Below are 17,536 nucleotides of genomic sequence, written 5' to 3'. Positions count from 1 at the left end.
TGTTTGGAACTGCAGAGAAGTTTACAGACCGGAGAAAGACCCTTGTTGTTCTGTTACTTGGTTAGAATTACATGATTTGAAATTTTGAAGGAAAACTCGTCATCAAACAGGGCCATTATACTCCACCCATGGAGTTACAAAAGGGCATTCATTCATTCATTCATTTTCAACAAAACATGACGCACGCAAAATAAATCAGGAATTATATCATAAACATATACATTCGACTTTGCAAAGGATAAATGATACAGATAAAGATATGCTTCAGTTGAGAAGAAAAAAGAAGAATTGAGAGGTCCACTAAAAAGCAAGCTTGTATATTGTGAACCACTCAAAAACAAATCTTATGAAAGACTTATTTGCGAATGCTTAGCACAAATAGTTTTAACAGAGTAGATGGAAAGCATGAAAGGAAAGGAAAGAAAGAAAGAGAGTGATTACGCACTGAACCAGGAAAACGGATTCAGACAGCTGGTGGCTGCAAGTAGCTGTGCAAGGATTATGATGGCTATTTCATTACGTAGTAAGAATTCAGTGATTGATTGATTGATGAATGAATGATGAACCCTGCTTAAGGTTGATGAGACTTAGCTAATAAAAAGGAAGTTCGCAGAGAGGATATAACCGAAAGAATTTCAACTTTAGCAACAAGCTTCCTCTGGCGTCCCGAAACTTCTTTCCCATTTGAACTATTCCATATTTTGAGCACAACATTCATGTTTTTTGCTCTGTTAATGGACATCGGCAATCAAAATAAAGTACTTTAGTAGATAAATAGACAAAAATCTGATATCCGAGTCAGAGAGAGGGAGAGAGCTGAGGCCTTCGTTTGGATGACTACATAATCAGGCGCCAAAGTATTATAAAGAAGAGCAGAACTCTTAATGTAATGGAAAAGATGAAGTATAATGATGAAGTGAACTCACCTTGCTGCTGAAGACTTGGATGAAACCCTGGAAGACTTCTGAAGATGTCTTTGCTGGATCCGTTGACTGATGTGAGGAAGGTGGCGGCTATTTATACTTTTCCATCTCTTCGGTATACTGGTTTCTCCGCACGTAGACCATCCTATGCACGATACAGTAACCTTCCGGAGATCAATATTTGTTCATTGATAATGAGCTCTGATATTTCAGTTTAGATGCCTACATTTTTTTTTTTGTCTCAGGACATCTAGGGTTAACTAGAATGCGGACGGAAGGTAGTCCTGATAAAGTTGAAACAGTATTTTAATATTCGAAGCCATCTCGTCTCATCTACATGACCTGCTCATATCATTATTATTATTATCATCATTATTTAGGCCAGACAAACATCTAGGTCCAAAAGGATGGGATAGCGCCACATGCGTACGGCAGTAGAGCTATATCACAATATGAAAGGAACATACAACGTGTATGTGTGTGTGTGAGTGTGTTTGTGAACAGTATCTCTCCCAATGATGCTAAATCAATATTTTAATTATTTTTCTTCTTCTTCTTTTTTCAGAAATGTATGCATTTTTGTAGTCCAGTACACTAATCTCTTCAAAAGTTTTGACATTCTTATGGAACAAAGTGGAGAAATCAGGCGATGGAAAATAAGTTTTGTTTCAAAGGTTTTAGATTCAGGTAGAATCAGATACAAGTGATTCATGTTCGACCACACTAATCCCTGATGGGAAATACACCTGTACCAGGCTTTCCAGCTTTCTTGGATGTGTACCTTTTCGGAGATCTAACATATATTATATGATGATTAGGTATGATATATATAATTTCTATATTCATATAAATTCTGTGAAGAGATAATAATGCACTTTTCATATACAGATGTAGCCGTAGGTCTTATGGAACTGGAAAAAACAAACAGATTCGAAGAGAATGACTTCATTGATAAGAAACTACTGCCAATGAAGTATAATGACATTTTATGCAAAACTGGATTGCTTATTCGTCTCCTACCTAAAGCGATGATGATTTATATGGCTGGGTAGATTTGAATCCTTCGGATGATGACAGAGTTTTCTTATCCATCTCTCTTTCTTTCTTGTTTTTCTGTTGCAGAAAAAAAAATTGAGAGAGATAATATCACACCCTTACAAGAGAAATGTGATGACACCCACAATATGAAGATGGGCATTTTAAACAATCTTCTGCATTATTTCAATTTTATATCTACCCCTTGTTGCGCTATACTTCTTTATGATTATCAAATTAATCATATTCAAACCTAAAATGGATCTTATTTATCTACGAAAACTTCAAGGTCACTGTCAGTATTTATGAGAAACTACTGCCGATGAAACACATGGTTATTCTTATACAAATGACTTGATGGCTGATTCGGTTCCTGCCTATTAATAGCGATGGTGTTATGTGCGGCTTGGGAAGATAAGTGTCTTTCCGATGACGGCAGCATTTTCTTTGCCCCTCTGTCTGTCTGTTTTTTTTTTCTCCCGTGACATAAGAAAAGGAGCGACAAGACTGTGTCATACATCTTTGCCATGACATAAGCATTGTGAAATTTTCATTAAAAAGTAAAAGGATCCATTTGTCATTTATCTGAATTGCACAAACTAATTCCTCAAATTATCAAAGTATCAAACTATCTAAGCACGTCGACCGTAACATGGAGAGGGTGTCTAAGGGGGTATCCCTCTTCCACATTTCAACGATCTGGTGTACACCTTGGGTTACATTTTTGGAAAATGTTTTATCCTACATTGTTTATCTGTTACTGTTAGAAAACAAAATCTAAATTGGAAACTGAAATTATAGTTTCTGGGGACGAGTGACCTTGACTTCCGCTACATATATCACAATGCAATCGAAAAGGAGCGCTTATAAAGTTGAAGCAATAATATTCTGTAGACAACTCCTTCTCCTCCTCGGTGCACCCATGAAATGTAAGCTGAATTATGTATTTATTTTGGAGCAAGCGCCATGAGCGCCTGACTTGGCGGATACCGGCGCTATACAAGACTTCATCATCATCATCATCATCATCATCAACTACCAACTTTTTTCTTTTCTTTTTTTTTTATTTAGGCTAGACAATCCTGGACTTAATGTGTGTATAGATGGAAAGTATGTCTTCAGTGTGCAGTGCCTCCCTCAGATTTAAATATGGAGCGTGGATAGTGTCTGTATTTGAACATATTCACACAGACAGACAGACAGACACACACACACACACACACACACACACACACACACACACATATATATATATATATATATATATATATATATATATTTACATGCGTATTATTTAGGATTATTGACATAATATTATATAATCATTTTACAGAGTTTATTTGTACACACGCATATAAAATAATGTTCGCCTACAAACAATCACGAATGTACTCATAATACATTGTAGGTATTCACATACACAAACAGGATGTGTTGTGTACACATAGATATGGGTTTTTACGTGTGCGTGTGTGTATGTGTGTGTGTGTGTTTGTTTGTGTGAATAAGCATATATTCACATGTGTATATATGAATAGGTGTAGGGTGTATGTTGAGTGGTATATGATGGTAGTTTGTTGTTTCGTATATCTCAAAGGGAAGATGCATTTTGGCGCCGTTCCACCCTTTGGGAACCGATGTTTGTCTAGCCTAAATAAAAAAAAAAGAAAAGAAAAAAGTTGGTAGTTGAGAAGAAGTTGTCTACAGAATATTATTGCTTCAACTTTATAAGCGCTCCTTTTCGATTGCATTGTAATATATGTAGCGGAAGTCAAGGTCACTCGTCCCCAGAAACTATAATTTCAGTTTCCAATTTAGATTTTGTTTTCTAACAGAAACAGATAAACAATGTAGGATAAAACGTTTTCCAAAAATGTAACCCAAGGTGTACACCAGATCGTTGAAATGTGAAAGAGGGATACCCCCTTAGACACCCTCTCCATGTTATGGTCGACGTGCTTATATAGTTTGATACTTTGATAATTTGAGGATTTAGTTTGTGCAATTCAGATAAATGACAAACGGATCCTTTTGCTTTTTAATGAAAATTTCACAATGCTTATGTCATGGCAAAGATGTATGGAAGAGTCTTGTCTCTCATTTTGTTGTGCAACGAGGAAAAAAAAAATCACATTGACAGAGGGCAAAGAAAATGCTACCGTCATCGGAAAGTCACTTATCTTCCCAAGCCGCGCATAACGCCGTCGCTATTAATAGGCAGGAACCGAATCAGCCATCCAGTCATTTGCATAAACGTAACCATGTGTTTCATCGGCAGTAGTTTCTCATAAATGCTGACAGTGACTTTGAAACTCACGAAAACTTCAAAGTCATTGTCTTCATTAATGAGAAACTCGATACTGCCGATGAAACGCAATGATATTTATGAAAATTACTACATTGTGTAGACGGTTGATTCGGTTCCCGCCTATTAATAGCGATGATGTTTTGCACGGCCTAGGAAGATAAACGTCTTATTGATGACGACAGTATTTCTCTTTGCCCTTTTGCCTGCCTGTCTGTTTTTTTTTTCTTTCCTGTGGCAAAAATGAAGTTCACAAACACAAACACCAACATTTGTGTACGTATATTAGCTATTTAATACAGTACTGTGTGTTTGTGTGTGTGAATACATACACGCACATATTATGCGTAAATTCGTGAATATGTGTACATAATTACAAATAAACTTTATATGAACATAATCATATATCATATCACATACACATGTGTGTGTGTTCGTGTGTGTGTATGTGTGTATGACTTCATACAAACACACAGTACCCACGAACGTGCAGTTTTAAGCGCATGCTAACATAGAGACGTACTTTCCATCTAGGCTTACTGTAACAGACGTTAAGTCCTCGGGAACTGGAAAAAATTGTTCTGACGTGAGTGTCCTCCTATGACCCAGGAAAACTTTGAAGTTAATATCTTCATTTATGAGAAACTACTGTTGATGAAACACATGGCCATTTTTATGCAAATAACTAGATGGCTGATTCGGTTCCTGCTTATTAATAGACATGATGTTATGTGCGGCTTGGAAAGATAAGCGTCTGTCTGATGACTAGACAGCATTTTCTTGCCCTTAGAGTCTGTCTGTCTGTTTGGTGGGTTTTTTTTTCCCGTGACATAAGAAAAGGAGCAACAAGACTCTTTCGAGCATCTTCCCCATGTCATGGGAATACTGACATTTTCATGAGAAAGTAAGAGGATCCGATTATCTTTTATGTGAATTGGACCAAGGCAATTACGAAAACTAAACTTTCAATTTCAAAGTATCAAACTATCTCCATTCAGGTGCACAGTGCACAGTTGAAGTTACAATGAGGGTTTTCAATTTACAGTGTCTCATCATATATATCCTGTATATTAATGGCAGGGTGTACATAAGATGAAGTTAGTTGGCTCCGATATGTGTACCTTTTGTAATTCAGACCTAGAAACATCTATGCACATATTTTTATGGCTGGGAAGCTGTTAGTAGCTCAGAAAATAATTTGTACACAAGATTGGTGAGACTTTCAATATTAAGTTGTAAGATTTTACGAGCTAAGGACTGATAATTATTTGGCCTCATCAAAAATGGGAGAAGACATAACAAATTTTTGTTACATCACATGATATTTTTGTCCAAAATATGCATTCATATTAGCAAATGTAAATACACAACCCCATTTTTATCAGGATTGCTATCTTTTATTCACAACACAAATTACATAGAACTTACTATCGCCAACAAAAGAAAACTGAAGACATTTTTGACAAGAACTGGTTCCCTGTAGAATGTTTATTTGGATCCCTATCCTTAATGAATTTCATTATCAACTGTGCGTATCTTTTTGCTGTTTGATGTAATTTTGATACTTTTTGACGTACTTGTTATTTTATGTTTGTTGTTGTTGTTGTTGTTGCATGTTGATGGTACGGTATACATAAATAATATAATCATAGTGACGTGATGTTTTGATGTCATGTGGACATGGATTGTTTCAATAAAAAGTTTGAAAAGAAAAAAAAAAACATAGTACCACATTATCTAAGTATATATACAGCAACCGAACATGGAGAAGGTGTTTCAAGGGAGTATCGTTCATTCATCCACATATCAGAAAGATTTTGCATTGTTAGAATTTAATTTCAACGATCTGTTGCAAACATTGGCAGACAATGTAAAATATTATCCTACGTTGTTGATTCATTTCCGTTTAAAAAAATAAAAAACTAGATAGGAAAAAGGAAGTATTAATTTCTGGTGTCTTTGAAAATCGAAGGTAAAATGACTTAGATATAAAAACAAACAAACAAACAAACAACGTACATGAAAGCGATCTAATAAAAGATAGATCTCACCTTTAATTAAGATCGCTATGTTTGAGATATTTCAGCCATTTCAAAACCAGTTTTCATGGCATAAACTTTCAATTCCTTACATGATCATTTGCTCTTTCATATTTTATCAGAAAAGACTAATTATCTCAAAAATCATTATAGAAAATTGGAAACTTGAAACCCTAATTCAACCGAAACTCTACCATCCATTTAAGCTTTTTGAAAAATATCGTACATAATTATTTGCTAGTATAGTCAAAACAAAGCAAACTGAATTGAAAACTGAGATGATCATTTCTTGGGTGAAATGACCTCGAAATGAAAACAAGAGGTAACGCTGATAAACTTGAAACGATGTGTGCTCAAGACAACATACCTCATCTTCCCCTTTCCTTAGGCGAGACAAACATTGGGTCCAAAAGGGTGGGAAGGCGCCGAATGCGTTTTGCTGTTGATTTCATAATAGTGAAACAGCACTCATAGTTACACCATACACACATGTATACATACACACACTCATGTATAATATACACCAACGCACAAATTCATGTATATTTTATGTACATATCTTAATATCGCATGTAGGTGTGTGTCAATACATACAACATAACATAACATTTTGGGGAGCTGTATTGTATATGCATGATGTATTTTATATCAAATGTGCACTTGCAATCGTACCTATATTCATGTGCGTTTGCATGCGCGTGTATGTGTACAAACACACATTTGAAATACATACTGAGATGTGTGTTTTTCAAGTTTTAGTGGAAGGTAGGCAATGCAAACCGAAGGACGTACTTTCCACCATAAAGGTCCTGTTTGCCTTTGGGAGCAGTGATTTAAAAGATGCTCAAGATATCACTTTTGATGCATATGTGTAGGTCAGTTGTACCAATTAAAAAAAAAAAAAAACCGCCCTGCCAAATAAAATGTTTTGCCGTAAAGGCTAAATATAAGGAAATCTCACTATTTATCTCATTAAACCAAATATGTCAACGGTTTAGTCTGGAAATGTTTTTATCATAACTATTGTGCACATCATATTTAACAAAACTTAACATCGATTACACTGGTTCAAATTTTTGCATTTGATACTTTTTTTCTATCCCTAACTCACATTTTAGAACTGTTTTGAAGTGCTAATGCTTGATGCTTTTTTTTTTCATCTACAAATTGTAAATTATGCCTTTAATACAAACGACAATTCGCAGGGAGCGGGAGAAAATGTTCTCAGGAGATGTAAGATGTGACAACGTGAAACGCACGAAAAATTCGAAGCCCCTCTCTTCATTAATGAGAAACTACTGCCGTGGAAATGGTTCGGTGTAAAAATGGCAGAGGTAAAAATGGCAGGGGTAAAAATGGCAGAGGTAAAAATGGCAGGGGTAAAAATGGCAGAGGTAAAAATGGCAGAGGTAAAAATGGCAGAGGTAAAAATGGCAGGGGTAAAAATGGCAGAGGTAAAAATGGCAGGGGTAAAAATGGCAGAGGTAAAAATGGCAGAGGTAAAAATGGCAGAGGTAAAAATGGCAGAGGTAAAAATGGCAGGGGTAAAAATGGCAGAGGTAAATAATTATGTCAGTGGTAAAAATGTCAGAGTTAAAGTTGTCAGTGGTCGAAATGTCAGTGGACAAAATGCTAGAGATAAAATTGCCATTGCTAAAAATTTAGTTGTTAAAATGCAAGAGGACGAGGTGAAAGTGACATATTTTTTTTTCTTCATGTTTCTGACACCTTTCTCACAATACGCGCTTTTCGTGCCTTCTGAAATAAAGCACGGGGGAGACCGGGGAGAAATGGGACACGGGGAGAAATATGGGACACTCAAATAACTTTAAAAATGCTCGGCCAGTCAACAATCCAATTATATATCAGTAATAAGATGAGATTCGGTACACTTGAAAATGGACATATTATAACCACTATACAGCTCTACAGGTATAGTCAGTAAAATATCAAACTTACTATAGATCTGGTAGGTCCTATACTATGTTAATAGGCATTTTAATAAGTGTACAAACTTCTGAAAATAAAATTGCTTGATAACAGACATGCAGGTATGAAAAATTGGCAGGGATCTTTTGCTGTTTCTGTTACCACTGGGAGCCATTTAATAGGGCAGTGTTACATTTCTCCCCGCGACATGTAAATCCTACTTTGGTCATGATGGTTATCCAATTTCTCTCTAGGTTGTCTCATTTCTCCCCGCTTGATGTCCAAATCCCCCCAAATTAGGGGTTAAACAAATCATTAATTACACGAAAATGTTTTATATATAAAGGGGTATCACTAGATACTCTTAGTGGGGCAGCTTAGGAAACCTATCGTGCATTTTGTGATACAAGCACCAAATTTGGCACAAATGTATATTAACATATTGCAAACATTTTCAGATATTGGGCCACTTGGAATTCTCTCTTTATGTCCGCCATGTTGGATTTCAAAATGGTCGCCATTTGAAATCTACAATTGCGAATATCTCTGGGTCTAATGGTGCTATTGACCTGATTCTGATGTGTTCCTGGATTTACGCCCATGCTTTGGGGCAACAGCTAAGTTTGAAAGGCATCAAACATTTACATATTTTCGCCTGCGGATTCGTTCAACAATGATTGAAAGAAATTCCATGGCAAACTATCGGTTTTTACTCTCACTGAACAGTCTATTGCTAAAGTTCGTCTCCAGTCTTAATAGGCATAAGTTTGTAAAGTGACCACAAAGTGTTCATTAAACTTCGAGATATTTGTTTTTGCGCCATGTGATACTTGAACAATGTAATACAATATTTTGCAAGAGCTTACTTATGTCTGCCGATACATCTGCTGTAGTTTTTTTTTTGCGTTTTGTGATTTTACTTCTACATTATGTCGTGATCAGGCCTTGTGAGATAAATAGGCTCCTACGAAACCTGAATGTTTTCGTAGGAAAACCCGTTGACTGTAACGTAAGCCAGATATAGGTAATTTCTAAGTCCAGAATTATTTAGCATGTAACAAACCAGGAAACCTAGCGGATTTTATACAATTCTGATAATCACCATGCATTATGATGATGGCATGTAACCATCAGGAGGTAAACTATAATCATCAAGAAGGCGAGAGAACCTCTTTGATATAACAGGCAAACTCCACAACACCATGCTGAAGGGCATAATGCTTATGAATATATATCGTAGTGCAAAATGAACTTATATTCATTATTCATGAAACTTTATGATACCACAGTTTCCGTGTTTCACCCCGAGAACAACATGATAACAACATGGTATCCAATCCGATAAAGTAACACTAGCTGCCCTAGATTTTTAATCCTTCATTGTGTGATGATAATTAAAGATGTTCATTAATAGCATGATTAAAGGAGAAATATCTATATTTCCAAAGAAACATAATAGTACGTTATCCGCTAAGACAGATTGAAATATGTCGTGCCCCACACTGCGCATCATTATTTTTTTTTAATTAAAGATGTTCAATGTAAAAGCAATTTTACTAATAGCTGGGCTCAAAAGTTATATCATCTGTGATTAAATATTTGCTAAACCAGGTACTTCACGGTATATTGCTTTCCAATAGGTGATCTTCAACCATACAGACAAGAAAAAGTCCACGCCCCGCATTAAAAAAGAAAAGAAAAATGCATGTCTTTCCAACAGTATGGTTTTACGGGACGTAATTTGCCAGTGATATCATATTCACTTTTCCCCATTTTCTGTGTATCAATAAGAATGATCTGTATTCCCTCCTGCGTTTACATTGCTGAGCAACCATTAAAAACTGTTCACTATCAGAAGTCATAAGACAATTCACTGTGTACCTGCTTCTGATGTATCATCAGAATGTCATGCTGTATCAAACTCAGAATAATGAGAGTGCTCTAATCTTTTTAAAACATAATTCAATAAACATTCTTCAAATCTGCAGTTTAGATTTGATAATTCGATGAATACAGTTTGCTCTGGCTAAGTTATCATTCAAAACCTCTTCATACGTTTATCTCCGACGAAATCGCTCTCATTACTTCTAACATTTTACCTCTGCCATTTTTACCCCTGCCATTTCTACCTCTGCCAATTTTACCTCTGCCATTTTTACCGCTGCCATTTTTACCTCTGCCATTTTTACCTCTGCCATTTTTACCTCTGCCATTTTTACCTCTGCCATTTTTATCTCTGCCATTTTTACCTCTGCCATTTTTACCTCTGCCATTTTCACCTCTGCCATTTTTACCTCTGCCATTTTTACCTCTGCCATTTTTACCCCTGCCATTTTTACCTCTGCCATTTTTACCTCTGCCATTTTTACCTCTGCCATTTTTACCCCTGCCATTTTTACCTCTGCCATTTTTACCCCTGCCATTTTTACCCCTGCCATTTTTACCTCTGCCATTTTTACCTCTGCCATTTTTACCTCTGCCATTTTTACCTGGCACCGTGGAGGTTTGGACATTATTTATGCAAATTAAGAGAGGGCTGATTCTGTACCTGTCGGGCGATAATGATTTGCATGTCTGGGCAAGATAAGCGTCTTTCGGATGACGGCAGCGTTTCCTTTGCCCCACCCTCCCCCTCCTCCCGTCTCTCTCTCTCCATTATGTAAATCTCTTTCTTCTCTTGTTCTGTTGCAATAGCACTCTCTCTAAAACGAAAGAGAGCGAGAGAGATGCGGTGACATTAAATTTCTTCAGGAAGATGGACTTTGTAAATCTTTCATTTCCCTTGACTTTAAATGTGCACACACATACTTAAAAATTCACCCTACAAATACATTTAAAGAGAAAAAAAATCGCTAGAGAACATTCCAAAAATGACAAAAATCGGGAAATAGGGAATACATTGGAAGAGATAACATTTTGAAATTTCATAATTATTCGGAAAATATTTCCCAACCAGATCTTAAGAATATTCCAATTAGCGAATTGATGATGTCGTGTCCTCACAATTTTTCATGTATGTTTTACATGAAATTCGAACAAAAGATGTATTTTTAGCTAACACAGGAAAAAGGATATTCCCACACCTAAATATATCAGCGTTATTACTTATTTTGTTCCTTTTGATTATGGCGGTATTAAGACAAGTTTTATATCTCTGTAGCTGCGAGTTTTGTTTTTTGTTTTTCATTTCTGTATATGAAATGAATAAAAAATTGCGAGAGTATGACATCATCAACTTGTTGATTTGTAATATTCATAACAACTGGCCAAGAAGTGTTTAGAACAAGGTAAAATCTTACACGAATTTTCTTTTTCCTTTAGAGTTTATTCATTTTGGGGTGGATTTACTCTCAAAACTGACAGTTTTTGATGAAATCGTGTGAAGTGTTAAATTTCCACAACTGCAGGTCCAGTTTAATACAACTTCTGCCATTCTGTTCTTGTAATGTTACGTTATCCGTTACTCATTTCATTAAATTAAGTCCTGAACACGGCGTAGAATAGCCATAATAGCTGCTATATACAACTCCTCATCGTTATGAATAATCAAATACAATTATACCTACCTGGCAGTATTGCTTAAATGAAGAACGTGAAATGCATGATTGGTGATTAGAAGTGCAAGCATCATCAGTATTTTTATCTAGTGGAGGAGGGGTTACAGGGGGAAAGTACAGCTATATTTCGCTATGATAATTTCTCTTGTATTTGCCTATCTGCGTATGCTAATTGCAGCTTCACTATTAAATCGGACAGACTACAAAATCTAGAGCTTTCTACCGAAAGAGCCCGGTTTACTTTTTTTTTTTTGTCTGTCCATATTTTTACATTTAACTTAAAACAAATATATCAATTTACTGATTTGAGTTGCTGTTCAACCATTTCAAATACTCTGTGAACGTGTGGCTCTGATTTTGGAGCTTAGGCGCCTGTCATCAAAATAATGCGACCGTGTGATATTTGGCTATGAAAGCCTATAATGCTGCATTATCTTCATGGCTGGCGCATTAGCAATCCAGTCCAAATATAAGTTATTCTGATAAGAAAGAATGAAATATTAAGAGCTCAACGGTATACATTTGATCGAAATCGGACAAAAAATAAGGAAGTTATGACATTTTTTTTTTTTGGGGGGGGAACAGTTCTTGAACAGTCAATATGCATATGCAAATGACAAAGTGGGCATGTCATTCCCTCACAACTTACCGTGTAGTTTGTATACATACGTAAAGTTTTGAAATTTTACAGTTTTTCATTCAAACGCAATTATGCCCGAGGCTCAAATCCTCATAATATGTCTAACTGATCACTATTGTGAAGTTATTCAACCAGGAATAACGTCATGTTTCAGACTTCAATGACAGAAACAATGAATTTTCATCACTTTTTTTTTGTACACGATCAATGGAAAATTGTGAGGGTATAACATGATTAGCTCACTCATTTGCATATTCATACCCACTGTACAAGAACTGTTTTGGAGAAATTATCAAAAACTCTATAATTCCATAACTTCCTTATTTTTCATCTAATTTCAGTCAAAGTTTTACTGTTGAACTCGTAAGATTGTACTCCTTTTTATCAGACTAACTTATATTTGGACTGGATTTCCTCTTAAACGTACAACTTGCACTACCGTTTATCTTCGAGGTATTATGTGCATGGAGTCGTTACCCGTCACTTTTGTATCACCAATGTCAGTCTCAGTGTTGTGGAAAAATATGTTGTTTAACGTAATCTTGCCATGCATTGTATTATTTCATAACGCACCCAAAATAATGGATGTTATGACTCTTGTACCAGTTTGATGAGCGTCTGTGCTGTGCCACGCTTATCTCTATCATGTCCATGGGAAGTTTCTAGAAATCTCGTTGGCTCATTCACGCCGTAGAAACAATGAAGTCTCCGCGACACATGATCACCATAGGGAGGTGGCTCTTCCCACCTCCCTGCTTTAATGGGACTTGCCCTCATTTCCCTGCAGAGGCTACTATAGTAATGCTACAGTCACACACGGCCGGATTTCGAACCGCGTCTATAGACCGATTCGGGTTCGTTGAGGGCAGCAGACAATTTGTGGCACAGGGACGCAGCCATAAGCTCATTTTGAGGTGTCTTAGCCGATACGGTTTGAATTCCTTATGGACCCGTTTCGAAATCCGGCCGTGTGTGACTGTGAATGTAGCATAAACTACCCTCCATTCCGGGACTTATCCGGCTCATTTATACCCGGATCAAATCCGTCTTGTGACCCGTCCGTGTGTGACTGTATTTTAACATAACACGACACGGCACACAAGTATGGGCGACGTACGTGGTATGGTAGCCTTTAAACAAGGCGACTCGCTCTGCGTGCCCCCGTATAGCGCGTTTACCCCACAAACCTGTTGGCCGGCGAGTGGAGCGAGCCGCCTTTATCCACTCGTTCAGGGATGTGTACTTTTGTCGTTGTTGTTGCTTTATATTCTTTGACAAATTTGCGTACAAATTTGACGCAGAAAATACACACGGCACCAAGGCAAGCCTCGTTAATATTAAAGCCTCGTTAATATTAAGTAACTATTCTTATTCTACTTAATATTAACGAGGCTTGCCTTGGTGCCGTGTGTATTTTCTGCGTCAAATTTGTACGCAAATTTGTCAAAGAATTAAAGCAACAACAACGACAAAAGTACACATCCCTGAACGAGTGGATAAAGGCGGCTCGCTCCACTCGCCGGCCAACAGGTTTGTGGGGTAAACGCGCTATACGGGGGCACGCAGAGCGAGTCGCCTTGTTTAAAGGCTAGTGGTATGGTGGCGCGGTGGTTGCAAAGCGATTGGTCAATGAAATACATGTAGATACTTCGCACATTAGGGATCAGTGACTGTGCCATTTGCAAGCATTAGATCTGGGCAGCTATTGCAAGCCACGTGAATTTTGTGTAGACCTTCATGGTCTACTTCATTATGTCCTGCATGTAGACTGACTACAGCGACTTTCAACGTGGAAATGTAGTATACATGTTATGTTCACAAGGTGTGATATCTTGAACTATACGTACTTTTCCACCTATTAAAGAGGTGTACTGTCTGTTATAGTTGGCTGTAAATGAATTTGTGTTTAAGATGACAAATTAAAAGCAGGATTCTATCGAAAAAGTTTTATGGATTTTATTACTTTATGCATTTTACCATCATAACTTTTCAATTTACATTTCATGTTTCTGTTTCCATATATTCCCAATTTAAGTAGGTCTACACGTGGACTCACGTTGGCTTGAGGGAGAATGACGTGAACATTTAATTCGAGGATTGTCTTCTATTAATTTCCTTCAACCTGGGCCTTGTTTCATAAAGCTCATCGTAAAGTAACGAACAGCTTACGAGCGACTGGTGATCAGTTCTGATGTGTTATATAGGTACCTGTACTTATCAGAATTTCCATAAATCAGCACAAGAACTGACCACCTGTCGCTCGTAAGTCGTTCGTAACTTTACGAACAGCTTTATGAACCCCCCACCCCTGATCTTGCCGTTCCTCACGCTTCTTAAAATTTGTTAATGCAACTCTCCCATAGCAAAAAGACGATTTACGCATCGTTATATCTTCAGTAGTACTTCCCCATAACTTAATATGTGTGTTATGTAGATAGGTTTCCTGGGCTGCCACGTGATCAAGCATTTGCTTAGAGTGGCAGTCCTTCTGCCGCGTAATTTCGAAGATAATTATTTGGAAATTCAGTAATACGATACATATTTTGTTAATGGAAATAATTTACACATTCATTTTCCTTCTTCGAATCATGTGCATTGAAATCTGTATACTGATATTTTTTGTGATATTACTGAAAAAAAATCTTGATTTATATGTGAAATTGTGTTGGAAGAAAAATAAACAAAGAAAGAAACAAACATTTGGTCTGGAGGGAAGCTCCTCAAGCTACGAGTGTACGCCACAAGCTCGACACCCACGAGTCATACAACCCACGAGTCATACAGCCCAAGAGTTACACAGCTCACGAGTCACGCAGCCCATGAGTTGGACACTAAGAGGCCAGTGAGCTCGACATCAAGTAAAATAGGGGTCATCCCACGAGACCGACATCATCGAGCCATACAGCTCAAGAATTCGATATCCAAAAATGGTCCATGAGTCAAACAGCCCACGAGCCTTACAGTCCATGAGTTCGACACCAGGCAAATAAAGCCCAAGAGTTAGACACGAGGTAAAAACCAGCCCACAACATGGGACTTAATGCGTCGGTCTCGTAGGCCTTGTTTGCTTAGTCTGGAACTCATGGGCTGCAGTGGACTGTACGATTCGTGGGCTGTATGACTCGAGGGGTGCATGATTTGTGGGTGTCCGTCTCGTCACGAGCACCCGTGAAATAGACCCACGAGTTATACGGTCCACGTGCACGTCACTATAGGCAAATAAGGCCCATGAGCTTGACATCACGTAAACAAGACCGTCGAGACTGAAACTTTTGGCCTTTTTAGGTGATCCGAGTATCCTCTCGGATCACCTTCTGTATCTGTACGGATTCTTTCTTCTTCTTTCTTTTCTTTCTTTCTTTATTTCTCCTCAAAAGTTGTGCAGAGGTTAGCTCTGAAAGTCCTCTTCCTATCAATGTCAAAATTATACCATATATGTATCGTGTCCCAAAGACGACAGATCAAGTAAAATCATTGTGATTAGTCGACCGTGACGTCACTATGACGTCATTATATGAAAACACATTCTCAATCATATCTCATTAATGGAATGGAATTTTCAATGAAATTTACGTCACATATATTTCAAGTTATGCGCATTCTACTCATGTTCTCAAAATTCATATTTTCTCTTAAAACGTGCGCGTACGCGCGCGTTGAAATATTTGTATGCTCAAATCGAGCTCAAAATGTTTTTGCACACGTTTCAGACCATTTGGAGCATTTTTTGAAAAAATGAAAAAAATCGGACGGACGCGTACGTGCGCGCACATATACGCACGCACAGCTCATATGCAATAGAAATTTCCCGTTTTTTCACATGTATCAGATGCCTGAAATGCCAAGGAATGTTTCTACCAAGTTTCAAGTCAATCCGACTCAATATGACGTCATACGGGCCCATCAAAGTTGAAATTCCGCGCGCGCGTCAATGGCGATATACAGTGCAACAATACCAAAAAACCGCCAATTTTAAATCCGAATTTACTCGCCAGGATGGACGGTGACCCCCCTTTTCTTTACATATTTTGAAAGCTGATGAGTTGTACATGTCATTGCATGGGGTGGCGATGCTGGAAAATGATGAAAAGATATCAAATTTCTTAATAAAATAAAAAAGTGAATTTTCAAAATGACGTCATCAAATTTCAAGTTTACTCGAGCGTATCTCACTTATCCTTGGCCAATTTTCACCCAGATTTCAGTATGTTGTAGCTTACTTAATGCTCTATTAGTTTTAATCATCAAATATTTCGCTGGATGAAGTCTTCACCTCGTAAAAATAGATTGAAGGTAACCTTGTCAAATTTGACCCATTTGCGAGTTATCTCTATAGGAGTGCAGTTTTTCTTGAAAAGAAAAATTAACATGACTGTCTTTATCGAGCACTATCTCACTTACCCTACAGTGAATTTCTCCCAGATTTTAATATGTTGTAGCTGAGACTTTGCGCTATAGGCAATGTGTCCTCCGTTTTTTCAAACGACGTCGAAATTACGTCGAAAAACTTCTCTTAAATTAAAGCTTAGCTTCGATGTATTTTCATATTTCTTTCTTTTTGCAAATTTCTTTGCAATAACACATGAAAGACATTCCCTAGTACCCCCATATTTTGCACATGTTTAGTTCATGTGACGTACATTATTTTATAAGGTAACAACTACTTGATCGAACACCATCTTGGGTAGGTAAATTAGGGTCAAAGGTCACAAATGTATCATCCTGTATCTTGATGAATACATGTCCTATCTTTCCAATATTTTGCACACACAAAGACCACATTACCAGGATCATTTCACAAAATAACCACTTTTTTCTCAGATGCCATCTTGGCTATGCAAAGTGGGGTCGATGGTCAAATATACTTCATTCTGTATCTTCGTTATAGTGTATACGGAATATGGCACCAAAGATGGCAGACCTGACTCCCTTTTTTCTAAATGAGAATCCAAACATCACACGGCCAATGTCCATATACACAGATAAAACCTTTACGGTCATGCCTATTGGGATCAGGACTCAAATCATTGATTTTCGAAAAGATCGGATCACCTAATTTGTCAGTGTTGACAAATTCCAAGTCTAGTTTCATTGTTGGGCTCGTGGGA

Source organism: Diadema antillarum, unplaced genomic scaffold (genome assembly GCF_040938485.1).
Source record: "Diadema antillarum isolate AM-2024a unplaced genomic scaffold, OU_Dant_1.0 seq00001161_RagTag, whole genome shotgun sequence".
NCBI lineage: Eukaryota > Metazoa > Echinodermata > Echinoidea > Diadematoida > Diadematidae > Diadema > Diadema antillarum.
This window is presented reverse-complemented; position numbering follows the sequence as displayed.